The sequence below is a fragment of the Chelonia mydas genome, chromosome 3 (genome assembly GCF_015237465.2).
Source record: "Chelonia mydas isolate rCheMyd1 chromosome 3, rCheMyd1.pri.v2, whole genome shotgun sequence".
Lineage (NCBI taxonomy): Eukaryota > Metazoa > Chordata > Testudines > Cheloniidae > Chelonia > Chelonia mydas.
Window position 1 is genome coordinate 100,111,920 of NC_057851.1, and position 16,675 is coordinate 100,128,594.

Below are 16,675 nucleotides of genomic sequence, written 5' to 3' on the forward strand. Positions count from 1 at the left end.
TCATAAACAACTTAAACACATGCCCTGTAATATGTGTGTTTAAGAGTGAAATGGTCCTATTTGTACAAAAGGTGTGTCCAAATCCTAGCACGTGGGTTGACATACTATTTAAAAGTACCTGAGGGTGTGGTATGTAGGGTGACCAGATAGCGAGTGTAAAAAATTGGGACGGGGGTGGGGGGTAATAGGTACCTATATAAGAAAAAGCCCCCAGAATCGGGACTATCCCTATAAAATCGGGACATCTGGTCAGCCTAGTGGTATGGGAGAATTGCTCCTTTGTTTGTCATTCTGTCTTTCATTTAGATAGGCCACGAAGATGCATGGCAGCAGGTACCCCCAATGAACTAGAAGGGAACTATCTCTCCATCTCTTGATTGTTAACCAAATTCCATCCTTCTGTAAAGATGGGCTCACTTGCTTTTGTTACTGAATTCCATCCCTCTGTATGTTCTCTTCTCTTCCAAGCTCCATCCTTCTGTCAGGACATGTTACTTTATTGTTATGGTTCAGTCCTAGATCTTTCCAAGCACAAGCACATTCTCTCTTAGGCCAGGTGTACACTAGGAGCCCCTGCCTCCCCCTGCAACTGAAGTAAACTAAAGCAAAGTTTTACCAGTATAGCTGCATCTGCACTATGGCTTTTGCTGGTACAGTTATCTCGGTCAGAGATCACACCCCTGACCAATGTAGCTATGCTGACCAAAGTTTGTAGTGTAGATCTGGCCCTAGTTAATGAACCCTATCCTTCTGCTAGGATGAGTTCGTCCCCTGATTGCTAGATCAGTTAAATTTTCTTTCTTGATACTATTGCTTTATTAATGAATCCTAACCAGTCACAATATTAGCTATACTTGTCTCATAACCATAAAACCACTACAGAAAATATAAATGAGAAACATTTAAATTATTTTCCTCATATGATTCCTATAGATTCTAGTTCACTGTGTCACATTTCGTCTGTCTTGTTTGTTTGTTTGTTTGTTTTGGCCCTACACATTATGGGTAGCAATGAAGAGTGCAGCATTGCTTTAACAGTATAATTTGTCATCCTAATAGTGTTCTATCATGGGAGCCTACAAAAGGATTATAAAAAGTGTTCACAATCTTATTTTTGGTCAGTGCTTGATTTCATAATAAAGTGACAACAGAAAAATCTATTAAAAATCCGGATATGTACTTTGCAGAATGTAAATAATGACAAAAGGTTAAACTATCAAATACGTGGGAAAGGGTTGAAAAACAAAAAGAACCAAAGACATCTGAGAGAGGAGAAAGAAAAGGAAAAAGTCTTGGATAGTGACACGGAGGGAAACAATGAGTCTTAGAGCTTCTATTCTGATAGGCAGCCAATATTTCCAGTGCATCTTTGAACGTGACCCAAATTATCTGAAACTTTTGGGTCTGGAAACTTGAGCTAGAGGTCTCATGAGAACAAGCTTTCTCGTAATTTTCAGTGATTCTTGTTTCTGGTCAAGCCAAAGATTCTATGGGAACAGTCTTTTTTCCGTATTGACACATGCATCTGACCAGAGCTAAAAAGTAGAGATATGGATGAAAATCATTTGGTGAAATAAAACAATTTCATGCAATCTTTCAAACTTTGTAAGGCTCGGTTCTAGTTTTGGGTGAAAACTTATTAGATTACAAACAAGTTTAGGTAAATGGCAAATCAAGTGCTCCTATAGGCCGTCTTTCAAAATGCAAGAACATGGGCACATTAAAATGGTATTTTAAGGCAGTAAATTTAAAACTAAGAAAAGAAATGTTTCATAGTCCATAGTTTTCATGTGAAACTCCCTGCCACAAGATATCAGAGGCTAAGAGCTTATGAGGATTCCAAAAAGGCCAGACTCTCATAGTTATACTAGATAGGACTTCTAACAGTTTGATGTAAATCCTCATACTAACTGTGACACTACCCCGCCCCCATATTCTTCATAGAGATATGGTTATGATATGATTATGGCATAACTAAGATGTGTTTTATGCAAGATAGGTCATGTGAGATATCATTAGAAAGGTTATGATTTACTGAATATGATTATGCTATTTGTATGCATGCATCATTTTTGTATCTGAAGTTAGTAATATTTGTCTATGCATCTATTACAAATGTGTTTATACTTGGAGAAGGTCCACTAGACAGAATGCAATCAGTCTGGATGGCCAGTTGGGAAGGGCCATTAGGGAAAACTATAGGTCATTGAAGATGCTAATTTCCTGCTGGGAAGCCTCTGAGTTATGGCTGCAGGGACATGTGATCAAGTCACCTGATACTAGGCTCCATGATGATACTAGTATTTTTCCACTGACCAGGTGGTGGGAATCACACTGGGAGACAAAAGGATTCCTGCTATATGCAAAAACTATTTAAGGCAGGGGAGTGACATCATTGAGGTTGGTTCTTCATTGACTCCCCGCCCAAGAAAGAGGAGGACTGCTGGAAACACCTGAGAACAAAAAGATTGGACTAGGGGAGAAGGGCTGATCCCAGGCTGGAGGGTTGTCTGGCCTGTGAAAGAAATATCTGGAGCACAGTTGCCAACTTTCACGTGGTAAATAAGCCCCCTGTCTTTCACAATAAGCCAAAAATCAAGCTAATTCCATTTCAAAACAGGGCCAAAACAAGCCAATCCTTAAGAACCCCAACACTCTATGTGACTAGATCCCCCCCACAACCCACCCAGCATGCAGTCTGAGACTGTGGTGGGCCCACTGTACACCCCTGACTCTCTCCCCCCATGCCCCTGCTTGCCAGGAGATGATCAAAAAAAGAAGTAACAAGCTTCAACAAACTACAAGCCAAACAAACTACAAGCAAAAAACTAGCCAACAAGCAATTCACAAGCCAATTAAGCCAAAAACAAGCCCAATTTCTGCGTTGGGGTGTGTTTTTTTTTTGTTTGTTTGTTTTTTTTGCACGTTTGGCATGTCTGATCTGGAGTTTTAAGCTGCAAGCAAGTGCAGCTTCCCTTCAAGACTCTCTGCAAACTGCCTAGAACAACATTTAAGGTGAGAATTTGCTGCTCATATCCAATTTCGTTAGTATATTAAGCTTAGATTGCTTTATTGGTTTTGTTTTATTTGCTAGGTAATCTGCTTTAATCTGTTTGTTGTCCCTTATAATCACTTAAAATCTATCTTTTGTAGTTAATAAACTTGTTTTTGTTTTGTCTAAAACCTGTGTGTGTGGAAATCATAACTTGGGGCAGAAAGCTGTGTATATTCCTCTCCACATTGATAGAGGGGGCGAATTTCATGAGCTTACACTGTACAGTTCTCTGTGCAGCGTAAGATGATATAATTTTGGGTTTATTCTCTAGAGGGCGGTGTGTACCGGAGTACTAGGCAATTCCTTAGCTGAGCCTTCCCATTCAGAGCTGATCTCAGCATCTGTGTGGACAGCTCCAGCTGGATGGGTCCCTACCTGTATGTGTGCTGGTAAAGTGCAGTCTGAAGCCTGAGGGAGGGCTTGGCTGGCTTGCCTCAGTAATACAGTGTAAAGGGAGCCCAGGCTGGTGGGTCAGGTGGGTCCAGTGGTTCCCTGAGTGGCACCCTGTGGGGCGGGAGCCCATCACACTAACCTATAGCTAAGGAGGCTAGGAAGAAATTTCCCCATGGCTCTTTTCCCCCATGGCTAGTTTATTTTATAATTGTTTATTACAACATCTCTTGCTCCTTCCTTGGAAAAATCCGGTATTGGCCATTTGTCAGACAGGATACTGATTATAGATACTAGATGTAGCACTAGTCTGATCTGGTATGGCAAATTCTATGTTCCTGTTCCAAAACTTGATATTAGGGCTCGCCAAACTGGTATTTACAAGGGCCAGTTTGAACCTTAGCCCAATTCCAAACTAAAGATGATGGTATCAAGGTTTGGGATCGTTTCAGTTAAGGAGCAACCCTTTTGTGATGTGTGAACCTATAGAGATACCATTCAGGTAGCCACTAGGGGGCACAAAGTAAGGAGGCAAGAGACAGTAAAAACAGGCAATAAAGGCAGTCTTGCATTCACCCTGACCACTGTGTCCTGGGTTTCTTATCTCTACTTCCCCAGCTAAGGTCTTGGTTCTTCCTCACAACCTTACACTGATCCCACACTGCTTTTATCTCCTCTCATACTGGCATCTCTACAACCAACCACTCTAGGCTTCTCCACATGCCTAACACTCTCCCATTCCTCCACGGCTCTCACTCCCTGTGCCATCTCTCAGTCCATGGCACCAGCTCCTCTTATTCCATTAAGTTATCTCTTAGATCTGCAACTCTCCTTTTTAAGAGCCAGTCTAGCAGCCTTTCTGCTAGACTTGCTCTCCTTCATATTGTATAACTTTAGAACCCCCTCCTGATGTGCTGCCTATGAGGAACCTAGTTGATTAGTCTTATATCTAGACCAGCGTTTCCCAAACTTTTTTGGCCAGGGAACACTTTTTAGCCTATTATGGAACACTTATAATATTATTTTGTAGTCGTTTGGTTTTCAAATAAAAAATTGCTTTATTTATGCTCAAATATATTTTATTTTATAAAACAAAGCAAAAATAAAAATTTAAAATAACTTGAACTAACAATTTCTAACTGGAAAGCGTGTATAAAGTAATACAAAAATCAAGCACAAGAGTCAAAATTAAATTCTAGATTCTTTCATGGAACACCTATTCACATCATGCGGAACACCAGTGTTCCACGGAACACAGTTTGGGAAGCGCTGATCTAGACCATAGAGTGGCCATGCACCACCTTGAATACTCTGCTTACTGTATATTTTGAAGCCCTTTCCCCTAACCTTTGTCCCTCTAGCTTTTAAAATCACTTCTCATCTGCCACCAGAAATGGATAATGACAATAGTAATATATGCAAAAGAGGACAGAGTTAAGGCTGCACACATAACCTTAGCTTTGCTGTCTCCTGACTTTGAGTGTTTTACTTTGTAACCTTAACATTTTGCATGTAATCTGTTTTTTGGAAACAGTATACATATAGTGCTGGATATTTCATACCAATAAAGTGGTGATGTAGTGGGCTTCACTTGGGGCTAGAAGGCCATCCCAAGACTCAGATCCAAAAAAAGAAGCACATTTGTCAAACCAGCTCCTGTAGTATCATCAATGTCAATAAATTCTAGAAAATGTTCTCTGACGGTCACCATTGCAGGGACATTTTCACTAGGTTCTGTTGTTGTTACAAAACGCACCATTAAAGTCATTTGTTCCGTATGGCTGATGACAGGTGTGCAGTCCAGAATAACAGAGTAATATCTTGCTGACTTCAGATCTGCCACAATCTTCTGTTTGACTTTTGTTGCCAGTAACTGATCTCATTTTGAATTGTTTTTCCAAGGTAATGGTGTGTGTACGTTTCTTGGACGGTGACTCTTCTTAGATGCTCCTGGAGTGCACAATCAAACTCAGCCAGCAGCTCCACAATTGTAAGGAAGTTTCCACTGTTTGGCACATACAGCTGATCTGAAGTGCCATGGTAGCAAGCATTCTCACAATGGCAATGAGCCTTTTCAGAACATTTTGCCAGTAAAGAGACTCTGATGCAATCTTCCCTTCATGCTGATCATCTATGGTGGCCTTTAACCTTAGTCTCATCTCAAGCTCTTTCCACCTATGGAATGCTCTCTGGTGATTTGCTGCCTTCTCATGACAGGTCATTCTACAGGTCATTATCCGCTGATCCCACCGAGGATTACCAAAAGAAACTACACCATCTGCTCAAGAAATTCCCTGAAAAAGCACAGGAACAGATCTGTGCAGACATATGCCTAGAACCCCGATCAGGGGTATTCTATTTGCTACCCAAGATCCATAAACCTGGAAATCCTGGATGCCCCGTCATCTCCGGTATTGGCACCCTAACAGCAGGATCGTCTGGCTGTGTGGACTCTCTCCTCAGGCCCTATGCTACCAGCACTCCCAGCTATCTTCGAGACACCACTGACTTCCTGAGGAAACTACAATCCATCGGTGATCTTCCAGGCCACTATGGATGTAGAAGCCCTCTACACCAGCACTCCACACAAAGATGGACTACAAGCTATCAGGAACAGTATCCCCGATAATGTCACGGCAAACCTGGTGGCTGAACTTTGTGACTTTGTCCTCACCCACTACTATTTCACATTTAGGGACAATATATACCTTCAAGTCAGCGGCACTGCTATGGGTACCCACATGGCTCCACAGTATGCCAACATGTTTATGGCTGACTTAGAACAACGCTTCCTTAGCTCTCGTCCCCTAACGCCCCAGCTCTACTTGCGCTGCATTGATGACATCTTCATCATCTGGACCCATGGAAAAGAAGCCCTTGAGGAGTTCCACCATGATTTCAACAATTTCCATCCCACCCTCAACCTCAGCCTAGACCAATCCACACAAGCGGTCCATTTCCTGGACACTACTGTGCTAATAAGCGATGGTCATATAAACGCCACCCTATACCGGAAACCTACTGACCACTATACTTACCTACATGCCTCCAGCTTCCATCCAGGACACACCACACGATCCATTGTCTACAGCCAAGCTCTAAGATACAACTGCATTTGCTCCAACCCCTCAGACAGAGACAAACACCTACAAGATCTCTATCAAGCATGCTTAAAAATACAATACCTGCCTGATGAAGTGAAAAAACAGATTGACACAGCCAGAAGAGTACCCAGAAGTCACCTACTACAGGACAGGCCCAACAAAGAAAATAACAGAACGCCACTAGCTGTCACCTTCAGCCCCCAACTAAAACCTTTCCAGTGCATCATCAAAGATTTAGAACCTATCCTGAAAAATGATCCCTCACTGTCACAGATCTTGGGAGACAGACCAGTCCTCGCTTACAGACAGCAAATACTCACCAGCAACCACACACCACACAACAAAAACACTAATCCAGGAACCTATCCTTGCAAGAAAGCCTGATGCCACATTTATTCAAGTGACACATCATAGGACCTAATCACATCAGCCACACTATCAGGGGCTCGTTCACCTGCACATCTACCAATGTGATATATGCCATCATGTGCCACCAATGCCCCTCTGCCATGTACATTGGCCAAACCGGACAGTCTCTATGCAAAAGAATAGATGGACACAAATCTGACATCAGGAAACATAACATTCGAAAACCGGTAGGAGAACACTTCAGCCTCTCTGGCCACTCAGTAAAAGATTTAAGGGTGGCAATTTTGCAACAGAAAAGCTTCAAAAACAGACTCCAGCGAGAAACTTCTGAGCTTGAATTAATATGCAAAACTAGATACCATTAACTTGGGTTTGAATAGAGACTGGGAGTGGCTGGGTCATTACACATATTGAATCTATTTCCTTAAGTTAAGTATCCTCACACCTTCTTGTCAACTGTCCAAATGGGCCATCTTGATTATCATTACAAAAGTTTTTTTCTCCTGCTGATAATAGCTCATCTTAACTAATTAGCCTCTCACAGTTTGTATGGTAACTTCCAACTTATCTGTGTGTGTGTGTGTGTGTGTGTGTATATATATATATATATCTGTATATATATATATCTATCTTACTATATGTTCCATTCTATGCATCCGATGAAGAGGGCTGTAGCCCACAAAAGCTTATGCTCTGATAAATGTGTTAGTCTCTTAGGTGCCACAAGTACTCCTGTTCTTTTTGCAGATACAGACTAACATGGCTGCTACTCTGAAACTTCTTCAAGGATTCTTGTATATGTACATATGACAGTAAAAGAAGCAGTTGCTTGGGAGAGTAGTACATGTGTATTGAGGATTACATAGGGTATGTGATAATGAAGGCGTGGGCAGGTAGCTCCCTTTGATGGACACCCAGCCAGCCAGTTAGCTGTAAAATCCCTCTTGGTAGCTGTTCTCTACTTGCTTTACCTGTAAAAGTTTAAAAAGTCCCCCAGGTAAAGAAAAAAAATGGGCACCTGACCAAAAGAGCCAATGGGAAGGCTAAAACTTTTAAAAATTGGGAAAGAAACTTTGTCTCTTGTTCTCTGGGCTGGAGGGACATGGAGCAGTAATGTTATGTAAGGTTTGAACCAGGTATGAAAAAGTATCTTCCATACCTAGAAGAAATTATTTGGATAGGGAATGTTTAGTTACATACAATCAGGTTTATTTCTTATTTTGGCTTGTAGATCTCCTCTGTGCTAACCCCTGATGCTTTTTTTGCTGGTAACCTTTAAGCTGAACTCCCAAGAAAGCTAGTTTGGGTGTTTAATTTTTAGAATTTCTCTTTTAAAATCTAGCAAAAGCCTAAGTTCCAGATGTATTTTTTTCCTTTTTGTTTTTAATAAAATTTACCTTTTTTAAGAACAGGATTGGATTTTTGGTATCCTAAGAGGTTTGTGCATGTCGTTTGATTAGCTGGTAGCAACAGCTCATTTCCTTTTTATTTGAGCATAAGCTTTCGTGAGCTACAGCTCACTTCATCATCAATGTAGCGCAAGTAGAGTTGGGGTGTTAGGGGACGAAAGCTGAGGAAGCGTTGTTCTAAGTCAGCCATAAAAATGTTGGCATACTGTGGGGCCATGTGGATGCTGGAAATATTCCTTGAGTCGGAGACGTCGAAAATAGGATTCTAGGTCACCACAGAACTGTATCATGTTCGTGGGGGTGGAAGGGCAGAAGGAGAGGCCCCGAGATAGGACAGCTGCTTCTGCTGGGCTGAGAGTATAGTTGGATAGGTTAACAATATTGCTGGGTGGGTTGAGGGAACCATTGCTGTGGCCCCTTGTGGCATGTAGTAGTTTAGAAAGTTTAGTGTCCTTTTTCTTTTGTAGAGAAGCAAAGTGTGTGTTGTAAATGGCTTGTCTAGTTTTAGTAAAGTCCAGCCACGAGGAAGTTTGTGTGGAAGGTTGGTTTTTTATGAGAGTATCCATTTTTGAGAGCTCATTCTTAATCTTTCCCTGTTTGCTGTAGAGAATGTTGATCAGGTGATTCCGCAGTTTCTTTGAGAGCGTGTGGCTGACTTAGAACAACGCTTCCTCAGCTCTCGTCCCCTAACGCCCCTACTCTACTTGCGCTATATTGATGACATCTTCATCATCTGGACCCAAGGAAAAGAAGCCCTTGAGGAATTCCACATGATTTCAACAATTTCCATCCCACCATCAACCTCAGCCTGGTCCAGTCCACACAAGAGATCCACTTCCTGGATACTACAGTGCTAATAAACAATGGTCACATAAACACCACCCTATACCGGAAACCTACTAACCGCTATTCCTACCTACATGCCTCCAGCTTTCACCCTGACCACACTACACGATCCATCGTCTACAGCCAAGCTGTGCGATACAACCGCATTTGCTCCAACCCCTCAGACAGAGACAAACACCTACAAGAGCTCTATCAAGCATTCTTACAACTACAATACCCACCTGCGGAAGTGAAGAAACAGATTGATAGAGCCAGAAGAGCTCCCAGAAGTCTCCTACTACAGGACAGGCCTAACAAAGAAAATAACAGAACTCCGCTAGCCGTCACCTTCAGCCCCCAACTAAAACCCCTCCAACGCATTATTAAGGATCTACAACCTATCCTGAAGGATGACCCAACACTCTCTCAAATCTTGGGAAACAGGCCAGTCCTTGCCTACAGACAGCCCCCCAACCTGAAGCAAATACTCACCAGCAACAACATACCACACAACAGAACCACTAACCCAGGAACCTATCCTTGCAACAAAGCCCGTTGCCAACTGTGCCCACATATCTACTCAGGGGACACCATCACAGGGCCTAATAACATCAGCCGCACTATCAGAGGCTCATTCACCTGCACATCCACCAATGTGATATATGCCATCATGTGCCAGCAATGCCCCTCTGCCATGTACATTGGTCAAACTGGACAGTCTCTACGTAAAAGAATAAATGGACACAAATCAGATGTCAAGAATTATAACATTCATAAACCAGTCAGAGAACACTTCAATCTCTCTGGTCACGCGATTACAGACATGAAAGTTGTGATATTACAACAAAAAAACTTCAAATCCAGACTCCAGCGAGAAACTGTTGAATTGGAATTCATTTGCAAATTTGATACAATTAACTTAGGCTTGAATAGAGACTGGGAGTGGCTAAGTCATTATGCAAGGTAACCTATTTCCCCTTGTTTTTTCCTACCCTCCCCCCCCACCCCCCCCAGACGTTCTTGTTAAACCCTGGATTTGTGCTGGAAATGGCCCACCTTGATTATCATACACATTGTAAGGAGAGTGGTCACTTTAGATAAGCTATTACCAGCAGGAGAGTGGGTTTGTGGGTGTGGGGGGGGGGGGTGAGAAAACCTGGATTTGTGCTGGAAATGGCCCAACTTGATTATCATACACATTGTAAGGAGAGTGATCACTTTAGATAAGCTATTAGCAGCAGGAGAGTGGGGTGGGAGGAGGTATTTTTTCATGCTTTGTGTGTATATAAAAAGATCTTCTACACTTTCCACAGTATGCATCCGATGAAGTGAGCTGTAGCTCACGAAAGCTTATGCTCAAATAAATTGGTTAGTCTCTAAGGTGACACAAGTCCTCCTTTTCTTTTTGCGAATACAGACTAACACGGCTGTTACTCTGAAACCTCTCATTTCCTTTGTTTTCTTTCTCAGCTCTTTCCCAGGGGTGGGGGGTGAAGTTGAAAGGGCTTGAGGATACCCCACAGGGAGGAATTCCCAAGTGTTCCTTCCTGGGTTTAAGGGTTGGGTTGTTTGTTTGTTTGTTTGTTTTTTGCATTAGGGTGGTGGTAGCGTTTACCAAGCCAAGGTCAGAGAAAAGCTGTAACCTTGGGAGTTTAATACAAGCCTGGAGTGGCACATATTAATTTTTTTGAATCTTTGCAGGCCCCTACCTTCTGCACTCAAAGTGCCAGGTGGGGATTCAGCCTTGACAGGGTATCTTCGGAAAAAAATATGTATCTGTGTCTTTGTTTTAATTCTTCCCATACCAATCCCTCCTTGCATTATCTTCTCTTGTTGTTGTTGTTGACTTAATTTAAATGGTAAACTCTAGTGGTGGGGGGAGAGGATTCTGGCCAAAATTTTCAAAAGGAGTGACTCCGGGTGTCTGAAGTTTTGGGTGCCCAATTTGAGAGTCTCTAAAGGTGCCTGATTTTTTTCAGAGAGCGCTGAGCACCTGCCCTCTGAAAATCCAGCCCCTTTAAAGTATCTCAAATTGGGCACCCAAAACAGAGGCACCCAAAATTGTGAGTCACTTCTGAAAATCTTTACCTTGGGCTTTGTTTTGTAAAGGGCCAGGTATGTTGTGGCCTTTTTATAAGCGTCACCAACCATTGTCGTTCAGCATTTGTCAAGTGTGTCCTTGCTGCAGGGAGCTCTGTCAAGCAATAGTGCTTATAACCGTAACTGAATCACGCTATATTTTTAATGATCAAGCTGCTGAATTCCTGCAATGATTTTCATCTTCCCATTAGCAATGGGCAAACCTCACAAGGTTCTGACTTTCAGCTGGGTTCCTATAATCATCCAAAATTGGGCTAGAGATCTTCTGAGAACAGATACTGTCATGAGACTCCTGGTATTTCCTGTTGCTCATCAGGCCAGAAATACAGTACCAGAGGAACAGCCTTTCTCTTCGTACTGTATTATGATATTTCTGCTTATGGCTGAAACCAGGAAGTGCCACAGTGCATAAAAATGAAAACAAACAAACAAAGTTAATGGAACCTTTTCAAACCTCAGAAAAGGTTCATATTTGGTTTGAGTTGTGGGCGAAGGCTTGGGTCAAGTGCCTCTTGATTTATTTAAACCACTTCACCCCTCCCTAGTCCTGTGGTGTATTTTTGTGCACAATTAAAGACTAACGTGCCGTTTTTTGAAGTCAAGCCCATGTTTTTTATAAAGCTCTCCCTTATAAAACTCTGACATATACTCTGTTATATTGGTTCTCAACAAAATAATCATAATCCAACACCTCTTTGTAGGACTAAAAATATTTGCATCCCCTTGAGGATAGTGGTAAAAAAAAATGAAGTGTCCTGTAGGTTAAACTGGGGCCTACAACTTTCTCTTGAAAACTATTTTAGTGATTTTTATTAAAAACCGTTTCCAACTTCATAAGCTGGGTACACGTAAAGAATTTAATAGAACAAATGACAAAAGTCAAAGATCCCAATCTCAAGCCTACTAAAAAATACTTTTAGACATACAATAGTACTCTACTTGTGTGTGTGTGTCTGTGTGTGTGTGTGTATAATACACATTTATAAACTTTACATTGAAATGTATTTAAAAATGCCTACCAAAAAGTGCTTCTAGGGGTGTCTGTTTTTTTAAGGAGCAGAGTTTCTCTGGCTATTTATATAGCAAGTGTATTCCAGCTGTATCAGTCTGTTATTTCCACCTTGCTGCTCACGTGGTTTTGCTGTGGTGAATATGTGCGTAAATGAGGTTTCTCTTGTGGCTTTCCTGCAGATACTGGTAAGTTACAGATTATGCAAAGGTAGCAAGACAGTTTGCATTCCGGATGTAGCGAGAACGAGATGACCTCTGAAATGCACTGTTAAAATCTAATCTCTCCCAGTTGCAGAAGATCAGAGTCATAGAGAAAACCTAGTGTGAGTCCCAAGAACCTTGCCCCCAAAGAATTTTGTCCATGAGTGTATGTTTTGCTACACTGTATAAAGCTTTCCTGTAAGAAAGATCATCAAATAGACTCATAGCCATAGCCTAATCTGCTGCTGCTAACTTGAAATTGCAAATTTAAAAGAAGCGCATTCAACCCTATCCCCAAATAAAATCTAAATGATATTTACCAATCTTGTCTCTGACTTCTAGTGCTCTTCACTAGTTTTGTGAGCTTGGATCCTTTCTCACACTGAGTCTACTGCTGTTGGTGGGAAAGCTTTAAGGTCTGTGTGAGAATTACATTTGTCAGAAAGCAAAAGAAGGGGTTTACCATACCTAATAAGCCTGCTGCTGCTCCTGCTTGGACCACTGATGTCAGTGGCAAAACTTGCTCTGGCCCAAGGAGACAAATGCAATGAGGAAAGGAAATTTAGATAAATCTAGTGAACAATATATACTTTGGTAAGATTCTGGGCTGCATTAAGGCAGATTTGTCCCACTCCCCTGGTGCAAAATTGCTCTTTTCTACAGTGTAGCACCTTCAGTGGTGTAAAGCCACTTTGATTAGCTTCTACTTGGTTTTCTTTGCAATCTGCTCCTGTTCTAACAAGAACTTTTTTTTCTTTTAGGCCCCAATCTCACAAGGACTTATGAACATGTTAATCTTTAAGCACACAACTAGTCCCATTCTAAGACAATGGGGACTACTTACTTTGCTTAAAGTTAAGTGTGTGAATAAGTCTTTGCAGGATTGGGCCCTTAGATTGTATCAGTCTCCTCCTCATCACCGAGGCCCAGATCCACAAAGGGACTTAGGTGTTAAACTCTAAAAGTTAAGTGCCTAGAAAAATCACAGGAACAATATTGCAATCCCCAAAGTCCAAGTTCAGTACCTAGGCTCCCTATACAATGAATGGGGAGAAATAGGCACCTTAGAATAGGGTTACCATATTTGAACATTCAAAAAAGAGGACACTCCGGGGGGGGGGGTATTTGCTCGCAACCCCCCATCCAACTCCACCCCTTCCCTGCCTCTTACCTGTCCCCATTCCAACCCCTTCCCCAAAGTCTCCGCCCCCTCCCTGCCCCATTGGACCCCTTCCCCAAATCCCCGCCCCAGCCCCACCTCCTCCCCGAGCGCACCATGTTCCCCCTCCTCCCCACTCCCTCCCAGCCACACGAAACAGCTGTTTCACAGCGCAAGCGCTGGGAGCTAGGGGGAAAAAGCGGGCACTCTCTTGGGTGATCAACATTCACTTTCTTTCTTGAATGATCAACTCTTCTTTGGGGAAAAATAATAACGGCAAAATCCCAGACATTTTTAGATATTTAAAAATTCCTCACGGACTGCGATTTAAGAACCAAAAAGCTGGACATGTCTGGGAAAATATGGACATATGGTAACCCTACCTTAGAATGTGATCTACAAAGCCAGGACACTGCATGGGAAGCCACCTAAGCTAGCCAATGGGAGATGCTAACAACAGGGTGTGTACTGAGCCCTGCCCTCTTACTGAGATAGGCATCTCCCTGCAGCCCAGACTTCAGCACTTATCTCTGCTAGAGATCCACAAACAGAAACCCCTCTCACAGAATCAGATGGCTTATCTGCCGAAGTAGTTTCTTGTAGGAATGAGTTAGGCATCTGCCTCACTCCAAACGAAACCTCCAGAGGCGGTGGTGGTGGTGCTCACCTTATAACTTTTATCTCAGAGATTAAAGAATTCACCTGAGAGGTGAGATACCTGGGCTCCCTCAATCTCTCCTGCTGAAGCTGTTCCATTGTGGATAAATAAACAGGAGAGACTGAGGGTACCCCACATCTGAATATACCATAGCTCAGTAGATAGAGAGCTCTCCTGCGAGGTGGGAGATTCATGTTCAAATCCTTTTCTTCCCTTCACTGCAGCTAAGGGTGGAACCCAACCTGGGTCTACCATGTCCTATACTTTAACCACTGGTCTACAAGTCATTAGGTGGGGTAGTGGCAGTGGATCCGTCCCCTAGGCACCCTCTCCTGCTGAGCCACCTCTCTGGCCAGGTTCGCTGAAGCCCCTGCAGTCAGGTTCCCTGGGCTCTGGTGCACAATGCATCCTTAGGGCTTAACTCCTTCCTGCCCATGCTGTAGCCAGGGGACAGGAGGTGGCTGGGTTATGTTGGTGGCCAGCCGCAGCCCGGAGGTGTTAGCTGCCTTTCGACACGCTGTGGGCAGGAAGGTATGAGCTGTTTCCAGCCACAGGGGAGCGGGGGTGGAGCAGGGGTGGAGGTGGTGAAGAGAAGAGCTCTGCAAAGCTCCGCTCCCTCCCCGCGGCTGGAAGCAGCTCCCATGCCTTCTCTCCTGCATAGTGCTGAAAAGCTGCTGCTGGCCACATTCTGCTATGAACCCTGGCACAAATCTGGGGAGGGGAAGTATGTGACTTTGCCTGCCTTCCCCACGTGTTGCCTTGGGAAGATGCGGTGCCAGATACTAGGAGAGGCGGGTCTGTCCTGGGGGCCAGCCAGGCATAGAGGGTGAAGAGCTCTAGGCAGGGAGGGTCGGGTCAGTCAATCATCCCCCTGTGTGACAGAGGTGTATGGGAGTGTGTGTGTGTCACCTCTCCCCATGTGAGCCCTAAAGCCTTAAAGATAAGAAGGTAAATAAAAAGAATCTAACTATGCAGGGTCCCAGTTAACAGGGTCTCAGTCATCTTGATGTTAATTTGCACGTTTGTACTGCATAGTTCTGATTGATTGTCGTTGAACTCACTTGAATATGAGTAATTTTACCAGGTGTCCCGTATTCAGCATAGGGAAATATGGTCACCCTAATTCAGTGGAGTTTTGTGGATCACAGTGGAGCCAAAACTGGGACTAAGGTGCCTAAGTGGAAGGAAAAGGCCTGGGTAGGGACCGTCGAATCGTGGAAGTCAACAAATGGCTACGCAGGTGGTGTCGGAGAGAAGGCTTTGGATTCTTTGACCATGGGATGGTGTTCCATGAAGGAGGAGTGCTGGGCAGAGACGGGCTCCATCTTACGAAGAGAGGGAAGAGCATCTTTGCCAGCAGGCTGGCTAACCTAGTGAGGAGGGCTTTAAACTAGGTTCACTGGGGGAAGGAGACCAAAGCCCTGAGGTAAGTGGGAAAGCGGGATACCGGGAGGAAGCACAGGCAGGAAGCCTTGGAAACAAGCAGGGAGAACTGGAGGTCCTGGTGATGTCAAGGAACTATGACGTGATTGGAATAACAGAGACTTGGTGGGATAACTCACATGACTGGAGTACAGTCATGGATGGTTATAAACTGTTCAGGAAGGACAGGCAGGGCAGAAAAGGTGGGGGAGTAGCACTGTATGTAAGGGAGCAGTATGACTGCTCAGAGCTCCAGTACGAAACTGTGGAAAAACCTGAGTGTCTCTGGATTAAGTTTAGAAGTGTGTGCAACAAGAGTGATGTAGTGGTGGGAGTCTGCTATAGACCACCGGACCAGGGGGATGAGGTGGATGAGGCTTTCTTCCGGCAACTCACGGAAGCTACTAGATCGCATGCCCTGATTCTCATGGGTGACTTTAATTTTCCTGATATCTGCTGGGAGAGCAATACAGCGGTGCATAGACAATCCAGGAAGTTTTTGGAAAGCGTAGGGGACAATTTCCTGGCGCAAGTGCTAGGGGAGCCAACTAGGGAGGGCGCTTTTCTTGACCTGCTGCTCACAAACCGGGTAGAATTAGTGGGGGAAGCAAAAGTGGATGGGAATCTGGGAGGCAGTGACCATGAGTTGGTTGAGTTCAGGATCCTGACGCAGGGAAGAAAGGTAAGCAGCAGGATACGGACCCTGGACTTCAGGAAAGCAGACTTCGACTCCCTCAGGGAACAGATGGCCAGGATCCCCTGGGGGACTAACATGAAGGGGAAGGGAGTCCAGGAGAGCTGGCTGTATTTCAAGGAATCCCTGTTGAGGTTACAGGGACAAACCATCCCGATGAGTCGAAAGAATAGTAAATATGGCAGGCGACCAGCTTGGCTTAATGGTGAAATCCTAGCGGATCTTAAACATAAAAAAGAAGCTTACAAGAAGTGGAAGGTTGGACATATGACCAGGGA